General features: G+C 41.5%; 1 long non-coding RNA gene across 1 annotated transcript in view; it reads right to left on the reverse strand.

Annotated features, from left to right (window-relative positions):
- The window catches only part of LOC103166751, a 131,712-nt gene extending 108,536 nt beyond the window's left edge, over positions 1 to 23,176 (reverse strand). The window contains exon 1 of the long non-coding RNA XR_003755698.2: positions 22,951 to 23,176. This is a non-coding gene — a long non-coding RNA (uncharacterized LOC103166751). The remainder of the gene's footprint in view (positions 1 to 22,950) is intronic.
- Between the last annotated feature and the right edge of the window lie 1,752 nt (positions 23,177 to 24,928).

Below are 24,928 nucleotides of genomic sequence, written 5' to 3' on the forward strand. Positions count from 1 at the left end.
TTCAAAAACACAATGTCTTTGGAGACCACATAAAAGCTAACTTCAGGGAGCCTGAAAAAAGCATCTACAACATTTCCTGTCAGAATTTAGCGAGTTTAAATGCCACATGTGCTTTTTATTCCTGGAAAATTTACTGATGTACTATAAAGGAGGTAAAATAGTGTGGCCTAGTGGAAAGAGAATGGACCTGGTAATCAGAGGATCTGGGTTCTAATCCTGACTTTACCACTTACTTGCTGTGTGACTTTGGACAAGTCACAACTTCTCAGTGCCTCTGTTCCCTCATCTGCAAAATGGGGATTTAGGAGGATTCTCCCTCCTACTTAGAATGTGAGCCTCATGTGGGACCAGATGATCTTGTAATTACCCCAGTGGTTAGTAGAGTACTTGACACAGATTAAGTGCTTAACAATACCACAATTACAAAAATAAAACTCAAAGATCTTTCCGGGGTCAAAGCTTGGAGAATGAAATAGAGGAAAGGGAAGCAAACATTTGAGTTCCAAGGAAGTTTAAAATCAGACACTTCAATAGCTATAAGCAATTCAATTTCTTGTTTAGTAATGTCCTTTGCATGGTGATATTAAATATTTGTCTGGCTCAGGGTATAAATAAAATCTCCCAAAGTTAAGCCTTTTTCTACATCTCTATTCAACCATGCATCGCTGAGTAGTTGACTGAGTAGCAAAATTTGGCAGTAAAATTGAGTGTCGTGTTGCCAGTTTTGTGCCAGTTGTGAATAATGATACACAGGAGTTGGCTGATCCACAACCTTAGTGTTCTTCAGGCTTGTCAGTCAGTAGCATTCTGTCATCCCTATGGAATGATTCATGGTTATTAACAAGTCTTCTTGTGCATGTGCCTCAAGAGTACATTCACCAGTATACAGTAGTTACTGGATAACTGCCTCAAAGACTTCTGATGATGCTCGTAACTGACTGAGTTGGAAGAGTTTCCCTGTTGATGGGCAGTGTATTCTGACTCCTGATTCCACAATTCTCATATCAAGCATGATGGTGATGAATATCATGACCTTATTCAATCTATCACACAACCTGCTGTGCTCCAATGGTAATGGGGATAGAGGCAGGCAGGGAATCATTAGCTCAGATTTAACCAACCACACCAATGTAGAGCAGCATAACCTCTTGGAGAGACCACAGAACTGGGAGTCAGAAGGCAGAGGAGCTAATCCCAGCTCTGCAATCTTGGGCAAGTGCCTCAGTTTCCTCTTCTGCAAGTCCCTGGTTCTACCTGTGACTTAGGCTGTGTGGGACAAGGTCTATGCAGTTTTGGGAATGCGACTGTGTCCTGTCTGGTTACCTACCCCAGCACTTAGCACAGCGCTTGGCATATGTGTGCTTAAATACCAGTTATTACTATTAACCTAAGAAATTGAGTTCATTTCTCACGTCCACCATATTTCCTTATCAATTGTCAGTGCCCTGGTTTGTTAAAGCTGTCAAATAATCATAGCCCTCTATTCAAAGCTTATCATATCCTGGAGTAGATATAAGGTTATGATGTTGGACACAATTTCTGCCTCACTGAGTTTCTTATCAAAGGTCCTTTCTGAGCACTTACCATGTGCAGAGTGCTGTACTAAGCACTTGGGGGAGTACGAGACAATATCCCACTCTATTTTATCCTTATTGTAGATGAGGAAACCAGTCCAGAGACTTGCCAAAGGTCACACAGCAACCAGAGCCAGAGGCAGGACAAAAACCCATGTGTCCTGTCCCTCAGTCCCATGCTCACTGTAAAGCCAGGTTGCCTCTCACTCTTTTGTGAAGTCAATGAACAGAGTCAAAGAGTCTGGGCACTGCTTCTTACACATTTCGGGAAAGGTCACGCCACGAAGACCATATCTGTAGCGTTAGATTTTGTATCAGCGGGACATTATTTCAGACCAAATCAAAAAACACCGCAAAGCCATAGTAGCCAAACTCTTCACTAGCATTAGTGTTTTTCCTGGAAGCAAATGCAGTAACTCCATGGACCTTTTTCCAAATACTTGCAATTCAACTAAGTCCATCTTCCATAACAAATATCTTACAGGAGAGAATGTGTTTGGATAACCACTCTACTTCTCCCTAGAGTCTAGTAGAGTGCTTAGATGCATAGTGGCTAGTCAATAAATATCAGCTGGTGGCTGCTAAAGAGTGTGGAGTAACCAGCTGTCTCAGGACTATTAAACTAGATTTACACATACCCAGATCCAAGTCAACTAATGACTTTTTCCAGAATCTATAAAACTCCAAGTCACGAACCATGCCCTCTTTGACCAGTTTCCAAGTCTCCTCCATAAAGAATATTAAAAATAATAGCTTACATGTTTTCCAATCTCATTTCTATTAAGGCAGCAGCAGTGATCAGTTCTGCATTTTGCCTTTCTATATTTTACTACACATTTTATAAAATGCAGTTTGGCTGCTAATCCTGGTGAGTTTTACCTACCCTTTATGTCCTCCCTCTAATTACTTCAAGCAAGCCTAGTATTCCTGATTATAACCTTGTGCCTTTTAAATAATATCTAGTAAAAAAATAGAATGTATGAATTGTCTCTATGTGTTTATGTTGTACAATTTAAAGATCTTTCAACTCAAAAAGATGAGCCATTTATCATCCTCATGCCCCTAACATGTTGCAATTATTTGTTTGTTCTATTAATGCTGTCATTTCAATATATATCTAATTTTTTTGTGTGTTCAGGTTCCTACAAGTACAGCAACACTTTTAAAAAGTATATGATATAGGGCTATTTGAAAATTGAAACTTCATTATAAAACTTCCCCACTGGGCACAAGGCTTCTTCATTCAGCAAGCTGGACAAATTCCCAGAATGCTAACACACTGAGTGAATTTGTGCAATGATGTTTCCAGGATTAGTGATATCCTGTGTGACATCACAGTGGGGGAGGAAGGAAGACATTAGCTTGGATTCAAAACTAGGTGTGCTACTGATTCACCTTCTAGAAAAAGGTTCAGATTAATACCATGCCATGGACAAATGCCCGGTTACCATCTGAAATAGTCCTACTCTGACCACAGTGGAAAATTACAGAAGATCTAGGGGGGAAAAATTAAGCCTTTGTTCTCTTAGAGTTTTCTGCACTAAAATGGTACTTGGTTTTTACTTCCTGATCACTCATCTACTTTGAAAGGTTTAAAGCAAAGCATTCCCCAATATGAAGGTATTTTTGATATCATTTCATTTTTCAGAAGTATCTACCCTGGGCTATAATTAATAATGTCTTTCCCTTTACTAAAGCACTAAACACACCGATAACTCATGATATTACATCACTTTTGCACAGATGATCTGTGTGCATCACTTACCGGAAGAGATCATGCAGAATTATAAGTCTCCTTTTAAGCTGTGCTGGGGTAAATTTTACTGACTTAATACAATTTATATTGTTGTACCATGCACTCAAAGTGAATAGTGTGGATTTACTTACTCCACAAGGACATCAGTCATGAAGACTTCAAACTGCCACTATGCATGTGGAAAAATATGTATTTTTATCATTACAGCCTTGTTTCAATCCCCATTACGTGGTAATTATCAACATGAAGAAAAGCTTCATTAAATTTTTGTTATCATTCCACTGGGAAAGTGAGAAAATCAACAGCAGAGGAAATAAAAACACCCAAACTCTGTAAAACCCAGATAATCTCTACCCATGTTGATTTCATGAAGCTTGGAATAAAAATCAGGATGTTGTAATTAAATTGGAGATGCAGCATGGCTTAGTGCATACAGCACGGACCAGGGAGTCAGGAGGACCTGGATTCTAATCTGTTGTAATTAAATTGGAGATGCAGCATGGCTTAGTGCATAGAGCACGGCCCAGGGAGTCAGGAGGACCTGGATTCTAATCTGGCTCTGACACGTGTCTGTGCCTCGGTTTCCTTTGTAAAAGGAGGATTAAGACTGTGATCCCTATGTGGGACATGGACAGTTTGAGTCTGGTAAATTTATATCTACCCCTTAGTACACTGCTTACCACATAGTAAATGCTAACAAATTCCATAAACACTAAATTGGGATAAAGTCCAGGCACAAAAGTTTGCAACTGAAAAAGTGTGATAACACAGCTCTTCCAGCAATAGAGGGAAAATAATGATGGTCTAATTTTGTTAATCCTGTTTTTCTTAAAGGTCACACTTGCTGGCCATCACTGAAAAAGTTACCATGACAATCTACGATAATTGAAGTTGCTCAGAACCGAATGATTCATTAAGCACTTGAACAAAACAGTGGCTGAAGCTATCACACTCTAATAATACTCATGGGACATTACAAGGCTGAAAGAAGGTATGTTTCTAACCTTTTAGGGTTATGTTTGTCATTTGTGCTATAAATAGAATATTTTAGCCAATCAATTTTCCATCCCCACAGTAGCTTAAAACCTACTTCCAGAACAGCCAAAAGGATGGAATATTCTAAGTTCTATTTGACTTTTTTTCAATTAACTCCAAGTCCCGTGATGTTCCAATTCTCACATACCCAGAAAAGCAATACTGTTTTGCCTATACAGTCACTTCTGCCACGATGTATGCTTTCCACTACACGTTTTAGCTAGAACACTGGTGTGAAAAGAACATTCTTTTGACAACACAGGCCTGTGAAGGCTCGAAGGTGCCATGTTATCAAAACATATTGCTTGCGTGCACACTCACGGCATCAGCACGAGACTTTAGAGTAGTGCAAGTTTTCCTTAGTGCAATCACTGCATACTAAGAAAACAGGGAATATGTCTCCCTAAAGGGCAACCTGCCCCCTCCAGACTTGGTTATTGCTCTAGAATTTCCCTCACTCCCCAACATACCTTCCACATTTTTCAAGGCCGATTCCCAAGGAGAGAATAATTGGGCCTGAATGAAAGGATTTAGAGCAACATGCCAGCTCTTCCCATCATATCACCTGAAACAGACTTCTCAGGAGCCAATTTACAATGTGTAATTCATTCCAGATGCCCAGTCGGAATAAGTAACACTCTTGGGCTTTTTCAGAGAGCACGTTGAAAATTGTTTAGCTGGTTGAGTTTTCCCCACATCTTTTGGCTGAATCATTTATCCAAGACAAAAATCTATCACCAGGGACACTATGTGGTCTGCTTCCCAGTGTACAGGCCCATTGCCAGCTTGTCCTTCTTGGCAACTGGCATCTCTTCTCCCTGAATTCTATATACCGCCTCCTAGAACAATCAGAGGGATGTGTCACAAATAAGCTATCTCTTGATCAACTCATATCATTATTATGATTTCACCTCTAAAACTAGCACATTTTCTCTATTCCAAGTCATCAGGCAGCTGATCAAATGCAGTTTCCAACACATAAATGCTCCTTCTGAATAAAATGAGAAGAAAACTGATGCTCACTAGTTAGCTAGCCCTGATGTTGCCACAAGATTCAAGGCAACCCTCCAGTCCAACAAGGGCAACAATAATAATTGTGGTATCTGTTGAGGTGCTTACTATATGTCACAAACTGTACTAAGTGCTGAGGGAGACACAAGACAATCAGCTCCCACATGGGGCTCACAGATTATTTGAGAGGGAGAAGAGGTACTGAATCCCCATTTTACAGATGAGGGTACTGACACACAAAGAAGTGACTTGCCCTTGGTCACTCTGCAGGTAAGTGGCAGAGCTGGGATTAGAACCCAGGCCCTCTGGCTCCCAGACCATGCTCTTTCCACTAGGATATACTGCTTCCTAAGAATACTTACTGAGTGCAGAGCACTGTACATAATACTTAGACGTGTGCAACCAAATTAGCAGACATCAAGGTGTTAACATTCTGGCAACAGAGAGAGACATTAAATTACAGGTAGGGGAGGCAGTGGAGTATAAAAATGTGTACATTAAGTGCTGTGGGACTGGGTGAGTACCTGAGAGTCTAGTGGGTACTAACTCCATTATTGCTAATAATAATAATAATGGTATTTTTTAGGTGCTTACTATGTGACAGGCACTATACTAAAGGCTGGGGTGGATACAGGCAAATCAAGTTGGACACAGTCACTGTCCCATGTAGGGCTCACAGTCTCAATCCCCATTTTACAGATGAGGTAAATGAGGCACAGAGAAGAGAAGTAACTTGCCCAAGGTCACACAGCAGACAAGTGGCAGAGGCAGGGTTAGAACCCATAACCTTCTGACTCCCAGACCCATGCTCTATCCACTACACCATGCTGCTTCCTAAATCTGCATCAGGAAAAAACTATTACAGAGAGCAAAACAAACCTCTGGGGAGATTGCCCCAGGTAGAAGAGCATGGAGCAAAAATCTGGGTTCTCCTGTGATTACAAAATTCATAATAGGGGCCTATCATGATGAATCTCATGCAACAAACAATCCTTGCCTTTAATGCAACTAAGGATCTACTGACTCAATTTCAATATGTTTCCTTCCAGAGTCTCTCTCCTGGGAAAAATAGCAAAAGAATCCTTTAACAGTTGTGTTATCAGTCCCTCTTGCAGTCCTTTCATACCCCAAGCAGAGAGAGAAGCTGGAACTGCCAGTCACTTAGGTGAAGCACCATACAGGGTGGTTGTTAATTGAGATGGACAATTCTACCTGTGCCCTCCAAAGGATCTCTCTGGGAACTCTTCCCTTCACTTCGGCATCACCTCTGTGCCCACCGCATCACCTCCAGTAGGACATGTTAAGTTGCAGGGTAGTGTCTGGGCTTCAGGAAAGGAGAATGGCAGAAACAGCATGAGTGGGTCAAAGATCACACGGCTGTATTACAGAAAACTGTCAGGTAGCATTTAATTCTAATGAGGAAACTTTTGAAAAGGTTAATGGCAGGGAAAGAACATGGCCAGAAGACACTGGAAACCACAGCAGCAGAAAGCTCCCATTATTTTAGCTGAGCAATAAGATGCCACTCATGTGCCCTGCTGCGAAATTGATGAACAAAGCCCCTGGCATGATTCATGCTTCTTCATTTCCTTGAGTATAAGCCAAGCTTGAGATGCTATTTGGAGGAGTTGGCTATCTTTTAAGGTAGCCAGTTTGACAGAAATTATCTGAGGCTCTGAAATTACAAAGTGAACCGATTTCTACCCCCCATTCCCACCAGCCACCAGCTATCTCCAATGCACCATAGATACTAGCAATGGGTTGATCAGAAAGTCAACCATTTGAAAGCAGAAAATAACTGCCCTTGGTAAGAAACAACATCCTCATGATCTTCAAGAAATTCAAAGAGAAGCAGTGTGGCCTAGGGAAAAGAGGCCTGCAAATCATGGGACCTGGGTTTTAACACCAGCTCCACCATTTGACTGCTTTGCGACTTTGGGCAAATCACATCATTTCTCTGGGCCTCAGTTACCTCATCTGTAAAATGAGGATTAAGACTCTGAGCCCCACATGGGAAATGGATTGTGTCCAACCTCATTAGCTAGTATTTACCCCAGCTCTTGGTATAGTCCTGATACACAGTAAGCACTTAAATACCATTTTTAAAAATGATTTGAGAGATTAGATCTCTGGATAGCCATGGAAAATAAGAAAACATGTTATCTCCCTTGTATCTATCTCTTTTAACAATTATAAAAACTTATAGCTGGAATTAGTCTTCAAACCACCCATACCAGATTCTCATGACTAGTCTGGTGTATTAGTGAAGGGCTCCTTAACTAGATTAGAATTAAGTCGCAAAATAATAAAATGCTTTACCACACTGTAATCACAAGAGCAACAAAAAGCATATTCGATGGCTCTCAATCCTCTACCCCAAACACATGCTTGGCATGACCTCCCATCTGGGAATGTCCAGTAGACATAGTAGTTTCTAATACCATTTGAATTTAAGAAGCCAGAGATAGAACAGTTATTAGCTGTACCTCTAGTGTAAAAAGGCCCATGTGCACTTCCTGTCAACAGGATAACATACCTTTTTCCTCAGGGTCTGAGCACTGTTTATCCAGAAGACAGACCACAAAAGGGGCCCAGTTGGAGTTCTAGAGACACAGCGTACAAGTGTGCACAGCCACTCACTTCCATACTTACACCCGTGGATATATTCTCACCATAAACAGCATTGTCTTCAAACTGAAGTGGATCTCTATAAACTTATATCTTGCCTTCCTCCTACAGTCCTGAGAAAGAAAGGACTTTTCCTCAAGACCACTGGTGGATCCCAATTTCCATTCCCCCTCAAAAGCTTCAGAAAATTAGAACACTGCCTTTCCCTGATCCTCTAGTATTAATTCTACATTCAGTTCCCTGATGGTTTCAGCAAGCTTTTTAAGATCACAAAGGGTATTTTTTCTACTAAGAGGCTAAAACCCATTAAACTGCAATCCACTAACTGTAGAGAAAGGAGATTTAAGGCCCAAAATGATTACTTGCATTGGGATTGAACAGCAGGATGCATGCAAATGTATTAAGCATACAGAAACATTCTAGGAATTCAGTTTAGAAGCTTTTAGTGTTTTGGCCAATAGTAGGTTCTTGTTACCCTAATCAGTTTCATGCTTTTAAAAGGCTAGAGAAGCATATTTCTTTTGTCTCTTACAGGCATGGATGGGGTCACTAGGCTTATCTTCACGAAATTCTTGCAATATTTCCACCTTCATCTAAGCTAGGGTCTGTGGGCCCCACTTCTTTCTCTCTCTGTTGCAAAACTTTCCCCAAGAAGGCATGTCCCCCATCAAATGGCTTCAGTGCCTTCATGTCCAGGTGGGGGCTGGTACTTTCTGGGATGTGAGAATGCTGAGAGACCTGTTCTCATCCCTCCAAGCTTCAAGGGCCTCATCTTCCCCCTGGCTGCAGTTGATAAAAGAACGTACTTAGCTCTGCCCAGGGTCATTTCACAGAGAATCAAACAGGAGCCATTTAGAACTGCTAGTTCCCATTGAAACTTCCTTTTTTATCCTGAAAGAAAGAAGACAATAATCTCCCTTTGTCAGGACTGCCCTTTCACAAAGGGCAGCAAGAATAAATGGTGCAAACAGACGCAAAGCAGCTTTGCAGTGCAACAGGGCTGAGGGTCTTTGCTAGGAAAGTTTCTCAACCTCAGGTTTCTCAGTAAGTTCCCTTACGAGTTGTCCCCAGTTTGGCAGAATAATTGGTGTTCAACAGGACTTTGGGGCAAACGATGACAGTAAAGGGGCACTGAAGCTATAACTTCCTACTTCAGTCATCTTCTTCCTGCTCCCACTGTTTGTAAATCATTTTTGACTGTGTCCTCCATTATATGGAGAGCTCCCTGAAGGCAGGGAACTTTTTGTTGTGTTTAATACGCTACACCATGCAGGATTAGTACCGTGCTCAGTTAGTGCTCAACAAATACCAATCAATAATTAAAAGTTATCTTATGATAGAGTGAATGATGCCATCCTTTCCAAAGGGTAAATTTTGATGTTCATTCAATTATATTTACTGAGCGCTGTATGCAGAGTACTATATTAAGCAGTAGTGAGGCTTAAAGGAGTGATGGGATGTGTATATACACACACATCAAATTGTACATTCCAAGCACTTAGTAGAGTGCTCTGCACATAGTAAGCGCTCAATACAATTGAATGAATATAGATGTGCAGCAATAGTATAATTGACACTGATGTTAATTTACATTGGGAAGAAGGTACTCTGCCAAATTCAAAAAGAAGTGCTTTATCAATATAAGGTTAGAGCTGCTTCTTTCAAATTTTTAAAAATCATATTGGAACATATTGAGTGTATGGCATGGAATTTATTTCAGCAAAACACAGCTCTGTCCTTTCTAAACCTTTAGGAGCTTTCTAAACCTTTAGGTCTTTCTGTCCTGAATCTGAAACGATCCTCACTTTTAATATGGAGAGAATTGCTAGAGTACAAGTTTTATATTCCCCAAAGAATGGTGTTAATTCAATGTCTTCTCTCACTCTGCTTACAATCACTGATAAGAATAATTGTGTCATTTTCTTTTCGATTACCACTCCTAGACTCTTCTGAAAAGGGGATTCACTTGATGCTATTCAAAGTTTTCATTGCAGATCGGCACCAGAATGAGCATTCGTCATCGACTTTGGAGACTTTATTGTTCTCCTTAATCTCCCAGAATGAAACGGTAATTTCAAAAGTACCAAATGGACCCATTTCTGTTACCTTACGGTTCTCCTAGGGCAGTTCCGGGGAGAAATAAAAAAGCATCTTTCTTCTCTAAGCCATTTAAAGATGATGTCGGTCAGTCAATTGTACTTATTGAGCACCCATGTGCAGAGCACTGTACTAAAGCGCGTGGGAGAGTACAATATAATATTGTACCAGACACATTCCCAGTCCACAGTGAGCTTACAATCTAGAGTGGGGCTTTCAGTCTTACCTAGGCACATGGGTTAAAAAGAATCAAGCCCCAAGTTACTCTAAGTCTAATGTTTATCAACTTTAGGATGCATTAAGCAAACAAACAAAATCTTTATGGTAAGGAACGTATCTACCAACTCTGTTGCACTGTTCTCTCCCAAGCAACTAGTACAGTGGAATGGTAAGTCCTCCACCAATACTATTGATTGATTGATGCCTTACCTTCGGGAATTTAGGCAAACAAAGCACTTGGGAGAGAACACTTGGTAGACACGTTCCCTGCCCACAAGGATCTTACAGTCTAAAGGGGAAGACAGACATTAAAATAAGTTATGGATATGTACACAAGTGCAATGAGGCTGAGGGCAGGGTGACTATCAAGTGCTTAAAGGGTACAGATGCTGGTGCTTGGGTGACTCAGAAGGGAGAGGGAGTAGGGGAAGTGAGGGTTTAAGTCAGGAAAGGCCTCTTGGAGTAAATGTGAGATGCTGGGGCTCTATCAGCTTGAACAAACTTTACCCAAGCAGATGCGGCAAATTCCCAGGGTTCCATTCACTGGGTGGGGAGTTGTAAGCAGTGAGGCTTCTAGAGTCAGAGATACTGCTGCTCCTGTGGGCAGGAAACATGTCTACCAGGGACTGTGTTCAAAACCGATTTGCTTGTATCCACCCCAGAGCTTAGAACAGTGCTGACACATAGTAAGTGCTTAATAATAGTGATATTTGTTAAGTGCTTACTATGTGTCAAGCACTGTTCTAAGAATGGGGAAGATATAGGATAATTAGGTTGGACACAATCCCTGCCCCACACAGGGCTCACAATCTAAGTAGGGAGAACAGGTACTGAATACTCATTTTACAGGTGAGGTAACAGAGAAGTGAAATGACTTGCCCAAGGTCACCCGGCAGATAAGTAGTGGAGTTATGATTAGAACCCATGACCTTCTGACTCCCAGGCCCATGCTTTACTCACTTGACCACACTGCTTCAGGGCTCCTAGCTTGTGAGCCCTTAATGTGATGGCGACTGTGTCTGCTATGTATATTTTGTGTCTATTGCAGCCTTTAGCACAGTGCTTTGGCAGCTGGTATGCACTTAATACCACTGTGGTTATAACTACTACCGGAAGTGTTTAAGGAAGAGGCATACCTGTGTTCAATTGCTTAGAGAGGCTCATTCATAGATTTTACCTGCATTATCATACTTCTAAATGAAGCATGATAAACACCTGTAGGGGATAGAGGGAATTAAAAAATTAATACAAAAATGAACAGTTTATATGGCAACCAAAATACCTGCAATGTTTGATGCTTGCCTGCATCACAGCTCTTCCCATGCAGAGTAATGTATAATTTTTCAGGAGGATGACTGTCAAGGATGACTGCATTAACCTTGAATCACTTCTAACTCTCGGCTGTAAATTTCTGTGAACCCGTGATGTGAAAGAGTTAGAAGAAAAGACCAAAGGAGGGGAAAAAAAACTAAACAAGAAAGCCTCCATGTGCCTTGCCTCAGAGAAGAGACTTTACTGGAACTAGAGTTTGTCATATCAAAGGCAGAAATCCATCTTGACCCAAACAGGGCCTGAAATTCCCACAAGGAATGCACACCATTGTTCAGCTAAGAATTCAATTTTTGTTTCTCTAACATCTTTGTAAGGTAAATGGGAGAGATAGCTATCCCTTTCGCTTAGAGAAGTCATATTTTAGAGGGATTCGGCAACATGTCCAAGGTTACATGGAAGTCACTGACAGAACCTGCTATAAAATCCAATTTGCTTGAGAGTAATAAGTGGATGAATCTATGTAAAATGCTTTGAGTCTCACATGAAAACCACACTTTAAATCAAAGGTACTTATTACTTCCTCCTAGTTAGACAGTGAGCCCCTTTGGGACAGTGACTATGCAGGGCCTAATTATCTTGTATCCACCCCAAGGCTGAGTATAGTGCTTGGCACATAGTAAGTGCTTAAATACCACAGTTATCATTACGTCTATTATACCAGCTCCTCAGGCTTTAAAACACAGCTGACCACTCACTAAATGATAGAGCAAATAGCCCTGACTAGAAGTAGTTCTAGATATTCAGGAGGCCCAGGTATGTTCCCTGGCACCACCAAATAGAGAATTTCCATGCACTTCGGACTCAGGCCTAGGGGTTGAAGGAGTCGGTTGCTTGCAGGTACCGTAGATCAATTTAGCTAAAGTATTTGAGTGCTCACTCTGTGCAAAGTGCTGTAATTAAGCACTTGGGAGAGAAGAGAATTAGTGAACATGACCCCCGCCTTCAAGCCACACCTCTTTTCCTGGTCCCCATCACCTACCCCACTCCCTCTCAGACTGAGTTCATATAGCAGCGATTCTGAGGTGAATTTGGAAGCCCTCTGAGGCAGTTCCTTAAAACTGGCAGCCTTGTACGACAATCTGGTTCCTTCGTCCCTAAGATCAATTTGGTGTCTGAGAAACACAAAAGGAAGGAGAGAAAATAGAGGACTGTGTTAGGAAGCAAGAGAGAACACAGGAGAGGAGCAGGATTCACATGTGTCAGGAGAGTTGCCAGGGCATTGGACACTGCCTTCTTTCCCACTGCTCCCAGTCCCCACCAAAATTAACTCTTTCCTGGACAAAACACTCAACTGGCTGGGGTTTCACAGGAGGAGGAGGCCTGAATTGCTGCTGCTTTCGGACTGCTCCAGGAAATGTTGAAGTTGTCACCAAGAGACAGCTCAGACAAGTGGCCCTCTAAGCCTTGTGCCTGGAAGCGGCCCAGCACCCTTGGAGGTTCCACGGCTCTTGCAAGAATGTCTGGGATCCAGCATAGGTCCCGGGGATAAACTCCAGGAAGCTCTAGCTTAAATTTAACCATAAAGAGGAAGGGAAAAAAATCCCATATATCAAAAATTGTGGCAACCATCCATCATTGTTGTATGAGGCTGCCAGTTTTAAGGAGCTTCCCTTTAGAGGCCTCCCTCTGCCCCATGGAATAAAACTCACCCCAAAACCATACCTCTATGGATTTACTCTGGGATACAGGAGTAGGTGATGGGGACAAGGAAGGGAAGAGTGGCTTGAAAGCAGGACTTGTGTCTACTAATTTTATTCTCTCCCAAGTACTTAATTACAGCACTTTGAACAGAGTGAGCACTCAAATACAATAAACTCATCTACTGTACCTGCAAGCAACCTACTCCTACAGCCTCTACAGATAACATTTGAACTGATTTGATTGTTGATAGTATGTCATGTACCATTACATGTCAAAAGGCGATTTCCCATTTTTCAGATGTTAGTAGCCAGCAATTACTTTACTCTGAACAAGTCAGAAAATAGAGCCAACATTAATAAACATGACATCATGTAAACTGAAATTGATGAGAGAATTTCCTCAGAGAGAATTTTCCTTTTGGGATTTAAGCTTACCCACAGTACCGTAGAACTGGCAGAATGCAATCTTTCTCTCGCATATACTTCTCTTTTATTGCAGGACATCTGCTGGGTTTACTTTGCCTGATATTTACTTTGATTGTTATCCACTTAATTTTTTTTCCCTCTCCGCTCTAGTCTTCAATTTGTCTATTTCGTGCTCGTTGAAGGATCTGGATTTGACAGCCAACAAAACTCAAAACCACTGTTTACCCAGAAAGAAGGTAAAGAGCCAAGGAATGAGTTTGTGAGCTTCCCTGACTCACTGCCATGCCTTCAGCCTAACCTAAGGAACAAATTCTAACAAAGCAGTGACTCGCTGGACCATATTTCACCCTCTCCACTGATAATGCCATCCAGGATAGTAGGACTGTTTTCCCTTCCTGAAATGGGGACTGAGACCTAGGAAGGGAACCACAATTTTGTTTGATGGTAGTAAGTGTTTATAAGCACTGGGGTAGATACAAGTTAAGTTGGACACAGTCTAATGCTACCATTCCCCAGTACTGCTTAAAGTTAAATCTCCTCAGTGTCAGGGATTGATGATATTATGGAGATTCCAAACCCTGAAACAGGTTGGGGGTTACCCCAAGGTCTGTCTAGCAAGGTCAAATTCAAAACCGGGATCCAGGCTCCAGTGGCTTTGGACTGGGAGAAGATTCTCAAGCTGGAACAGAGTCCTAACCCTCACATGACTTGGAGACTGTAAGAAGGCTGGGGAAATTTTCCAAGATAGAGGAGCAAATGCCTGCCAATCACATGTATTCTTAACCCCCAGCCCTAACCACAAGGCCTTAGATTACTCACTGGCCTTTGCTGGGACCAGTTGGCTGGCTTTCGTGTGGCAGCCACTGCTGAGATTGAGGATCAAGGGCCGTGTCTAATTTCCACCTGTGTATTTTTTCCCAATGCTTAGTACAGTGCTCTGCACACAGTAAGCACTTCAATACAGTATTTATTAAGTTATGTGCCAAGCACTTTTCTAAGCACCGGAGTAGATACAAGTTAATCAAGATAGATTCATGAAGCCGCATGACATAATGGATAGAACAAGGGGCCTGGAAGTCAGAAGGTCATGGGTTCTAATTCCACCTCTGTCACTTGTCTGCTGTCTGCCTGGGCCAAATCACTTTTCTGTGCCTCAGTTACCTCATCTGTAAAATGGGGATTGAGACTGTGAGCCCCACATGGGACAGGGACTGTGTCCAAGCTGATTTGCTTCTATCCACCCCAGCCCTTAGTACAGTGCCTGGCACATAGAGAGCACTTCACAAATAACCACAATTATTATTACAGTCCCTGTCCCACAAGGGGCTCACAGTTTCATTAGGAGGAAGAGCAGGTATTGAACCCCCATTTTGCAGTTGAGGAAATGGAGACACAAACAAGTTAAGTGACTTGCCCAAGGTCACAAAGCAGGCAGGAGGTGGAGCAGGCATTAGAACTGAGATCCTCTGGCTCCCAGGCCCATGCTTAATCCACTAGGCTGGCCACACATGTTTCCCACATAGTAAATAGTTACTATTATTGCCTGGCAGATATCTGGAATGAGGGTAACCGTCATTTTCTAACCCCCTAGCACACCCTAGATCATTGCATTTACATGAGCTCTTCATGCTCAAGAATTTCTAGAGAAGTCTCTGGTCCGTGCTTTCACTTCACATCCTTTCTTTCCCAAGGCAAAAAGTCACCTCAAAACACCCATCCTCTCTAAGATAACATGGCAGTTCAGCCCTGCAGCAAAGCAGCCCAGTTCCTGAAGGGAAACAGAGAAACAAATGTGGAAAAGAGCTTTGTGGGACAGATGGAAACATCAGTGAAACACAATTGGCAAACAAATCACAGGCCATTAGTTCTCACCTGGACTGCACTTTTTTCATGCCAGTTTAATTGGAGCCCACATTGTATTTACCCAACAGTTAATGAGCCCTTGGTTTCTGTTCAGGTCAAGTCTGTTATAGGGAACTGTAAATTCAACACCCACCGACATTCCTTATTGTGTAAATACCCAATGTTTGGGTGATTGCTAATGCAGAGATCTCTTGTTAATGAATAATTCCCTTTGGTTTACCTGCAGCAGAGCCAAACAAGTAACTGCAAGAGGAACCGGGGCTATGCCCTTTCAAGCGATATTTATGTCAATTGTCCCACCTGCCAAACCCTCAAGGTAGCTCTCCGTGGGCTGTGAGAGCTCTGTCAAGTAAACAATCCATCCTTTATGTGTTGCTATACATCATATATGATAGGCCAACTGCCTAGCTGACAGCATAACATGATGGAAAGAGCATTAGACTGGGAGTCAGGACATCTGGGTTCTAATTCCACCTCTGAGGGACCTTGGAGAGTCATTTAACCTCTCTGTGCCTCACCTTCATCTGTAAAATGGAAATAAGACACCAGTCTCCCTGCCTCCTAGATTGTGAGCCCCATAAGGGAAAGGGACTATGTCAGATCTAATGATCCTGTACTGAGCTCAGTGCTTGGCACATAGCAAGTGCTTAATAATAATAGCAATAATAACGGTATTTAAGCGCTTACTATGTGCTAGGCACTGTACTCAGTGCTGAGGTAGATACAAGCAAATTATGTGGGATACAGTCCCTGTCCCATGTGGGACTAATAGTCACAATTCCTATTTTACAGATGAAAGAACTAAGGCCCAGAGAAGAGGTGACTGGCTTAAGGTCACACAGCAGACAAGTGGCAGAGCCGGAATTAGAACACATGACCTTCTGACTCCCATGTCCATGCTCTTTCCCTTATGCCATTCTACTTCCCTAACAGATAACAGAAATAATAAACTGTTCTTTTTTGAATATGAAGAATTCATCCTTGTGCATGACTGCTGTGGAGATCACCTTTTTACATTGTTCTAATGAAAAGGTATTGGGCCATCTTTTCTAACCCCTGTCATAATAATAATAAAGGTATCTATTCAGAACTTAGTAGAGTGCTTGGCACACAATAAGCACTTGAGTAAATACAAAATAATCATGTCGCACATGGAGCTCACATTCTAAGCTGGAGGGAGAACAGGTCTTGAATCCCCATTTTGCAAATGAGGGAACTGAGGAACAGAGAAGTGACTTACCCAAGGTCACACAGCAAGTAAGTGGGATTAGAATTTAGGTCCTCTGACCCCCAGGCCCATGCTCTTTCATTAGGCCAGGCTGTTTCCCATTTTGGTTAGCATAACGTATCTACGTAAGGCTAATTATGATAGGTGGCTATGAAGGGTGCTGTTGAAAGGCACTGCTCTCTCCAATATAAGGCAAGATTTTAGGCTAACTACATTATGGAGAACTTCAGGTTAGGTTTACTGAAAAAAAAAAAATATAATTTCCTCCCCCTACCCCCAACATATGTGGTCGACTTCTTTTGTGAGTGTGGGTGCCCCACTCTCTCACTTGACCATCAGCCTGCATTTCAATATGCCTGGTAGAGGTACCTCTAAGTCATGGAACATTTCGTCAGCAGAAGACTACGCCATACTATCACCCTTTCAACTGAATATGGTATTCAGATTGGCCATAATTAAGACTGGAGGATCTATTTCCTGCTAGATCCAGTGGAAAAGCTCATGCAAGTATCACCCCTGCATTTCTTCCTGAAAGGCATGATCACAGACAATAGGTCCCGGCCTTCATTAAGACCATCAGTCTTGAAGCAACGGTAGGAAATGCAAAGAATGGAGAACAGCAGAAACAAGTAGCTGTACTGCAATGAGATCAGAGGAGAGCATAATAAACAGGGTGGACAGATGAAATGCTTTCAAGACACAGTGTAGCAAAGCATTAATAATAATAATGTTGGTATTTGTTAAGCGCTTACTATGTGCAGAGCACTGTTCTAAGCGCTGGGGTAGACACAGGGGAATCGGGTTGTCCCACGTGGGGCTCACAGTCTTCATCCCCATTTTACAGATGAGGGAACTGAGGCACAGAGAAGTTAAGTGACTTGCCCACAGTCACACAGCTGACAAGTGGCAGAGCTGGGATTCGAACTCATGAGCCCTGACTCCAAAGCCCGTGCTCTTTCCACTGCGCCACGCTGCTTCTCATTAAAACAATATGACATAGCAGTGGCCAAATGGGAAACAGTAGCAACAGGCAGCTTATCCTGGAGTGAAGCAATCAGAAATAGGGTGACATCTTTAGGCACAGTCTTCAGGAGGATCATGGCACCAAGAGGGACCAAGCAGAATGGGTAACAAATACCAAACTGCAAAAAGATGGTGTTTTATAATCCCACAGCATGAAAGGGATTGTCAGTTATGCATTCTGTCATGTCCACCACACCAATAGAATTCTCATCATCAGTAGTATCATCTTCAAACACAAAGGGCAGATCTTGTTTAATATGATCATAACTATTTTTAGGTATCACCTCAAACAGTTCTGAAATTAAATAAAATGAGCCCTTCCTTTGCCAGCCAATGAATGAGGGGCAGGTGACCAACTAACACATGGCTAAAAGCCAAATCTCTCAAAATCTTACAAAAAAACCCTCAAGATCATACAATATACACAAAGACACACATCAACACCCATCTTTATTCCTAATCTTAATCCTAGTCCTTGTTCCAGTCCCAATAAAATTCTACAGTGATTGTGATGGGGGGTAGGGTGCTGACTGATTTGGAGTATATCGATGAATGGCTGTGAACATTAGATTACATTTGTTGGCTATTGACTTCTAGATATCTTGTTTTCAGTTAACACTCTAAACCTTTTGCTGTAAACAACTGAACTGCACTCAAACCAAGACAACTTGTTTTTCCAAAAGACCCTGTTGACTTGTTCATTTTCTTGACTGCTCTATTTTTCACAGAGTAGACCTCCCCAACCCTTTTCTGAGGTTCAGGAAGAGCTGAAATACCTGAATATCACAATATGGATAAGACGACTATTTTTAGATATATTTAGGACCAAAAAATGCCAAAGATATCAGCTTTTTCAGAAAGATTCCCTCACTAAGAAGAACCTTTAGTTAAGTAGCTCACTGTACAGATGGTTCTTTGCAATGAATCTGAATCTTCTAAAGATTTCTCATCACCAATTTCAACTCATCTCATTATAAACAGATGGTTTGGAGCTAGAGCCCTACCAACTCTCCACAAGCAAAATTCCCAACTTTTTAAACAAAAAAAACCCAAAATATGACACCAATATCATGCTTTTAAGACTTTTGGACTTACTGATATTTTGCTGGCTGATTTCTAATTCTATTGCTCTAATAAGAATGGACATCTAGTCCTGAAATAGCCACCTATTTGCAATGTTGCTGCAGGTTAGTTTTTTAACCTGGCAGGAGATGCAGTGTCAGCTCTACTCACTTTTAAACAACCTACCCTCTGGCAAAAACCTGCAGACCTTGCTTACAGCTAAGGGTAGGATTAAGTAAGAAGCACCACTCTCTAGTCTAAATTTCTTTCCTGGTTTCTCCTCACTTTTTCTCATCAAAACTGACGGCAATAAAAATAATTAATAATAATAATGCTACTTGTTAAGTGCTTACTATGTGCCAAGCACTGTTCTAAAAACTGGGGTAGATACAAATTGGTCAGGTTGGACACAGTCCCTGTCCTGCACTGGCCTCACACTCTTAATCCCCATTTTGTTCTGTTGTCTGTCTCCCCCACCTAGATCATGAACCAGCTGTTGGGTAAGGATTGTCTATTTCTTGCTGAATTGCACTTTCCAAGCGCTTAATACAGTGCTCTGCACACAGAGCAATAATAGTAGTTATCTGCAATAACTACTAATGAATGAATTTTACAGATGAGGTAACCAAGGCCCAGAGAAGTGAAGTGATTTGTCTAAGGTCACACAATAATAATAATAATAATGGTGGTATTTGTTAAGCGCTTACTATGTGCAAAGCACTGTTCTAACCGCTGGGGGATACAAGGTGATGATGTTGTCCCACGTGGGGCTCACAGTTTAAATCCCCATTTTACAGATGTGGTGACTGAAACACAGAGAAGTTAAGTGACTTGCCCAAAGTCACACAGCTAAGTGGCGGAGTCAGGATTAGAACCCACGACCTCTGACTCCCAAGCACATTCTCTTTCCACTGAGCCATGCTGCTTCTAGAGCTGGGTTTAGAACCCAGGTCCTTCTTGACTCCCAGGTCCATACTCTATCCATTAAGCCATGCTGCTTCTTACACACTTTTGAGTCAAATTTTTTTTAAATGGTATTTTAGTGCTTACTAAGTGCTGGGGTAGATACAAGCTAATCCAGTTGGATACAGTCCAGATCCCACTTGGAGCTCACAGTCTTAATCCCCATTTACAGTTGAGATAACTAAGGCACAGAGAAGTTAAGCAACATACCCAAGGTCACACAGCAAACAAGAGGTGAAGTCAGGATTAGAACCCAGGTCCTTCTGACTTTCAGGCCCATGCTGAATCCACTAGACCATTACTGCTTCTCAGTTCTGTGAGATAAAGTTGCTCAAACCCAGATTTGCTATGTGCATTTTTCAAATGATCACCAATGAGGCCAACTATTACCTCTAAAAAGGGAAGATTTCTAATCGGCATCCCGGATTTGATTGCTTTCACTGAATATTACTACTTTAGCAAACTGTCCCGTGATGCAAAGATAGGGAAAGGAGGTGGAAACTAAATCAAGAAGGTCAGAACATTCAGCTCCACCATAATGTGTTTCCCTAAAAAGCCGCCAGGGAAATCAGAGAATGTTTCTCCAACAACGTGAGCCTGTTTGGGTACAGGGTCCAGAAAATATGGGGCAGAAACTGGATGAGAGTCATGACACCAGAAGGAGAAATTAAACAGCACCAGTCATTAAGGGTAGCAAATGCAACAGGGCAGTGAGACCATCTGCACGGTGAAGGGGTTGGTCAGTCATATATTTGCCTGATCAGCCACATGCATGTTTAAAAACCTCACTGCCCATCTTTTCTGAACCCAAATCTAGGGAGATAAGTAAACTCTCCTGGAGGTAAATCTGTATTTATCAGAAGATATTAACTCCCTCAGGCCAACAGTGCCACTGTTTGCTTATTTAACTCACTAAATGCTACCTTAGTGACCTGAAGAAGTCTTGTGTCTTTCCCATCCATGTTTCCTCTGACCTGCAAAAGTGGTGAGAAAGTATTGGTGGATTACTGGTCAATTCCCTGTTTCACTTCCACACACCTTACAGGGAACTCCTTTTTTCAAGATGCCCAAATTCATTCGCTAGGAGATGTTTCCTCCACAATAGTTCTGGGGAATTAAAAGAAATGATTGTGTTCTGAAGATTTCATTTGCCTTAGGATCGCTGGAAAAAGGTTTTGAAATGAATATTTTATGAGAAAAGAATATTAACCACATCGTAAAACTTCACTGGGGGTTGAAGATTAATTACAGATCTGGAGGCTGCTTAGGCTCTTTTAGAAAAAACAGTAGGCACCTCCTGAAGAAATCCCACTGAATAATCCAAAACTTGAAGTATAGCCAATATAGGAAGACAACCATACATTCTCTATATCGGTTTTGCCTTGACTAAAAGTACTAAAAGTACTACAATTCCATGTTTCCTACCAATCACCTTTGTTTTCTTCCCTTTTGGGACAAATCAGGTACAAATATTTTCCAATATCATAGGACAGAGATCAGAGCACTATCCTGGGGGTCTGAGATTTGGAGGATGGATATTCTTAAAAGGTGCTCTCAGAGGCAGCAAAGAATGCTGATATAAGCCTTGGAGCTAAAGGACAGTGTTACATTACCATCACAACAGACAGCCTTATCAAGGAGGTGGGGAGGAAAGAGAACTGAATAAAGATGTGATTGAGAGCCAGTTAGAAAGGCCTTGACAAAACTGCGCCTACAGAAAAGCCAAACTAAAAAATAGCCATCTAGTCACCTTTTACCTCCCTAGTCACTTTCTGACGGTAACCAATAACAAACGGCTGTTTTCTGCTTTATTATCGGTTTGCCTGAGGTAAGCTCATGTAAGACAATGTTTTTTTGCCAAAATTCACTTTCCAATCTATTTCATGCATATAATTGCAACAGTGTGTGGTACAGAGTGAGCACTTTAATAATAATAATAATCAGGTTATCCCACATGGGCTCACAGTCTTAATCCCCATTTTACAGATGAGGTAACTGAGGCACACAGAAGTGACTTGCCCAAAATCACACAGGTGACAAATGGAAGAGCCGGGATTAGAACCCACGACCTCTGCAAATGCCATTATTGCTATCACTATTAGGAACATAATTCCTTCATCTTTTCATTACATTATCAAACTTTTCTTAGCAAAACAGAGGCACTGAAAATCTGGAGTTAAGGTTGTCTAAAAAATTCAAAATTAAAAATCCAAGATACGTCCAAATGGACGTTGAAGCAGCTGTGTCTAAAACGTGCTGTCCTCAAACAGCCACGCCTAAATTCAGGTGTACCCTGTTAGAAACAGAAGGTTGAGCAAGTCTATGCTGTCCACTGAAATGGTGGCAGGGCAGTTGAGGCAGAACCTTTCAGTGAAGCATTAAAAATATCCCAGTTAGCAACAACTCCAATTCTCATTTTATTCCATAACCAGAAGATTCAGTGAGGGCGAATGCCTTTCTCCTTAATTGCTTATCTAGGCCCTAATCACCTCATACCTATATTAACAATGTTTTTTTTCGCTTAATCCCCAGCATACCACCAGCAGGCCCCCTCTTACCTGAATGTCTTCATCTCTTCCTATTACTCAGCCTGCCCAAAATCTGTTCCAAATACATTTTATAAGAATTGCCAACTCTGCTTCAGCCCAAAGAGTCCATCCTCATTAATTTCTGTCTCTGACAATGGCCCTAGAGAGAAGGCTAGCTTCATATCCAACTTGGTGATAATATAATGTCATCTCACACTTTGTGGCTTTTCCATTTACATCAGTAAACTTTCCTTTTTAACCATTAAAGACCACAATTTTACACCAGCTTTTCTAGACACTATAGCTGTTAGAACACAGTTCTTTACAGAGCTCAAAGGGCCAAGGCTGAAATTACTAGTCACAAGGCATCTAATGAAAACTCATCTACTAGGGCTAGTAGCGGAGAAACCAGAGAAAAAGTAAAGATACTTCTGGGCATTTCAAAAGTTACTCAAAGATTTAAACAAGGAAGAAAGAGGGAATGCAAAACCAGAGCAAATGCTTATACTCCTCTATATATACTTCACAACATACACAGATTCAAAGACACAAGAATTTTACTTACTATTCACAGGGCAGATAATTCAGCTCAGCTGCTCTAACAAAACTCTTCAGACAACGGGGAGGGGGGAAGCAAGAAAAAGCCTTACAGAGCCTCTCCTCCTAAATTTACAGTCTCTGTTGGACTTGATGATTGTGTCTTAGTCCGTGGAAAACTCTGGGAAATGTAGTTCCCCGGCATCAGATGCTGCTAGAATAAATTTATTTCCATACAGTCGTTTTGCCTGAAGTCTGCCTCTAATAGCAGCCTAAATCTCTTTCCACTAACAATTTCCTGTGGCAACAAAGTGGAAACCACCCCGAACGATAAGCCTTCAATGGCCTTTTTAGGGTCAAATGCCTTGGCCGGCAGATAGAAGTTTATGACCCACATCCCTGGAAATTCTTTTGTTCAACAATAGTTACCGCAAGGCCAGGTGCTTAGGCTAAATGTGATTAACAAATTACCTACACCGGGAACATATGCATATCTATTACTGTCTGGGTGGATAGTCAACAGCCCTAAATACATAGCCTCAGTACAGACTGTTAAAAAGCGTAGGGAAGGGAGGTAGGACAAGATAGGCAATCATCATCATTAGTTATTGAGCACTTTCAGTGCACTGAGTTGCTTTCTTGAGCAGAATTCTGAAGTAGGCGCTTGGAGCATACATCTGAAATAAAATATACAGTCTCTGTTCTCGAGGAGTTTCTAATTATACTGGGATAACACACCATAATAACATACCATAGATCCAGGAGATGTTTCAAAGAACTACGCTGCCTTTTAACGTCTCTGAAGGTGGTGAATTTTACCGAGGGGTGAATCAACTGCCAAAGATTACATGGAAAAGGGGGAGCAGGAAAATGGACGTTGAAGCAGCTGTGTCTAAACGTGCTGTCCTCAAGCAGCCACACCCAAACTCAGGTGTAGCCTATTAGAAACAGAAGGTTGAGCAAATCTATGCTGTTCACTGAAATGGTGGCAGGGCAGTTGAGGTAGAACCTTTCGGGGAGGCATTAAAAATACCCCAGTTAGCCGACACTGGTTTTGATCTGTTATCCTAGCATTCACCCTTACAACACTGAATACCTCACCTTGGACCTAACAAGCAACTGACAGCTGGATGAGAGGGAGTTCAGGGAAGCTGGCAACCAGAAGACACAGCAAATAAAGGTCAGTGAGCTAATGGCAATATTTCTCTCTGTGCTCATTTCCATTCCCACTAAAGGACCTCTTAGAGCAGTGGTTTGCTTTTGATGTTCTAAGATATTTGCTAAGTTGCACTGATTTTTAAAGCCAAAGATAATTCATTTCTCAGAAGAGATAATTGTGTCTGTGAGTCAGGACCTGAATTATAGTTTAAGATGGCTTTTTGACAGGGGTTTAATCATACCTACCTTTCCTTACTTCCACAAGGGGTACTGTGTGACCCACACAATGGATGTTGATGTGAAACCACATTGAAATTAAAAGGCCTCTGCTATAAGTAAGTCTGAGAAATACTGTGAATTGTGTTTATGAATTGGTCAGTCACTTATGAAAAATATGAAAATAACCCAAATCAATCTAGATGGGTGAGTTGTCATACTAGGTAAGATTTAACATTAGTTTTATTGATCTGGTTTATCACAAAGAGTTTTTGAGGAACTGAAATCTGGTAGTGTCACAAGCAGATGTCATTAATGCCTTTATTCAGTGTATCACCATTTTTCTGCATCTCAGCAGTTACTGGCAGTTTGCTTGTTATCCATTTTGGTTAAATGCAAGTATATGTGTGAGAGTGTCTGTGTGAATTGTGAATTTAAAGATATAGATCTATCCTTGCTTAATTTGACATTCTAAAGAAGGCCAAAATTCCCCTTTTATTATATTTAGGCCTGGCCTGCAACAGGTCAATCTTCACAATGTTTTCATTTATTCTTACCTGAGGAACTATTCTATTCTCTGTCATGTACTGACTTCCAAAGCACTTATCTTCATCATAGCTAAGGCAGCACTC

The sequence above is a fragment of the Ornithorhynchus anatinus genome, chromosome X3, assembly GCF_004115215.2.
Source record: "Ornithorhynchus anatinus isolate Pmale09 chromosome X3, mOrnAna1.pri.v4, whole genome shotgun sequence".
In the NCBI taxonomy this organism is placed as follows: Eukaryota; Metazoa; Chordata; class Mammalia; order Monotremata; family Ornithorhynchidae; genus Ornithorhynchus; species Ornithorhynchus anatinus.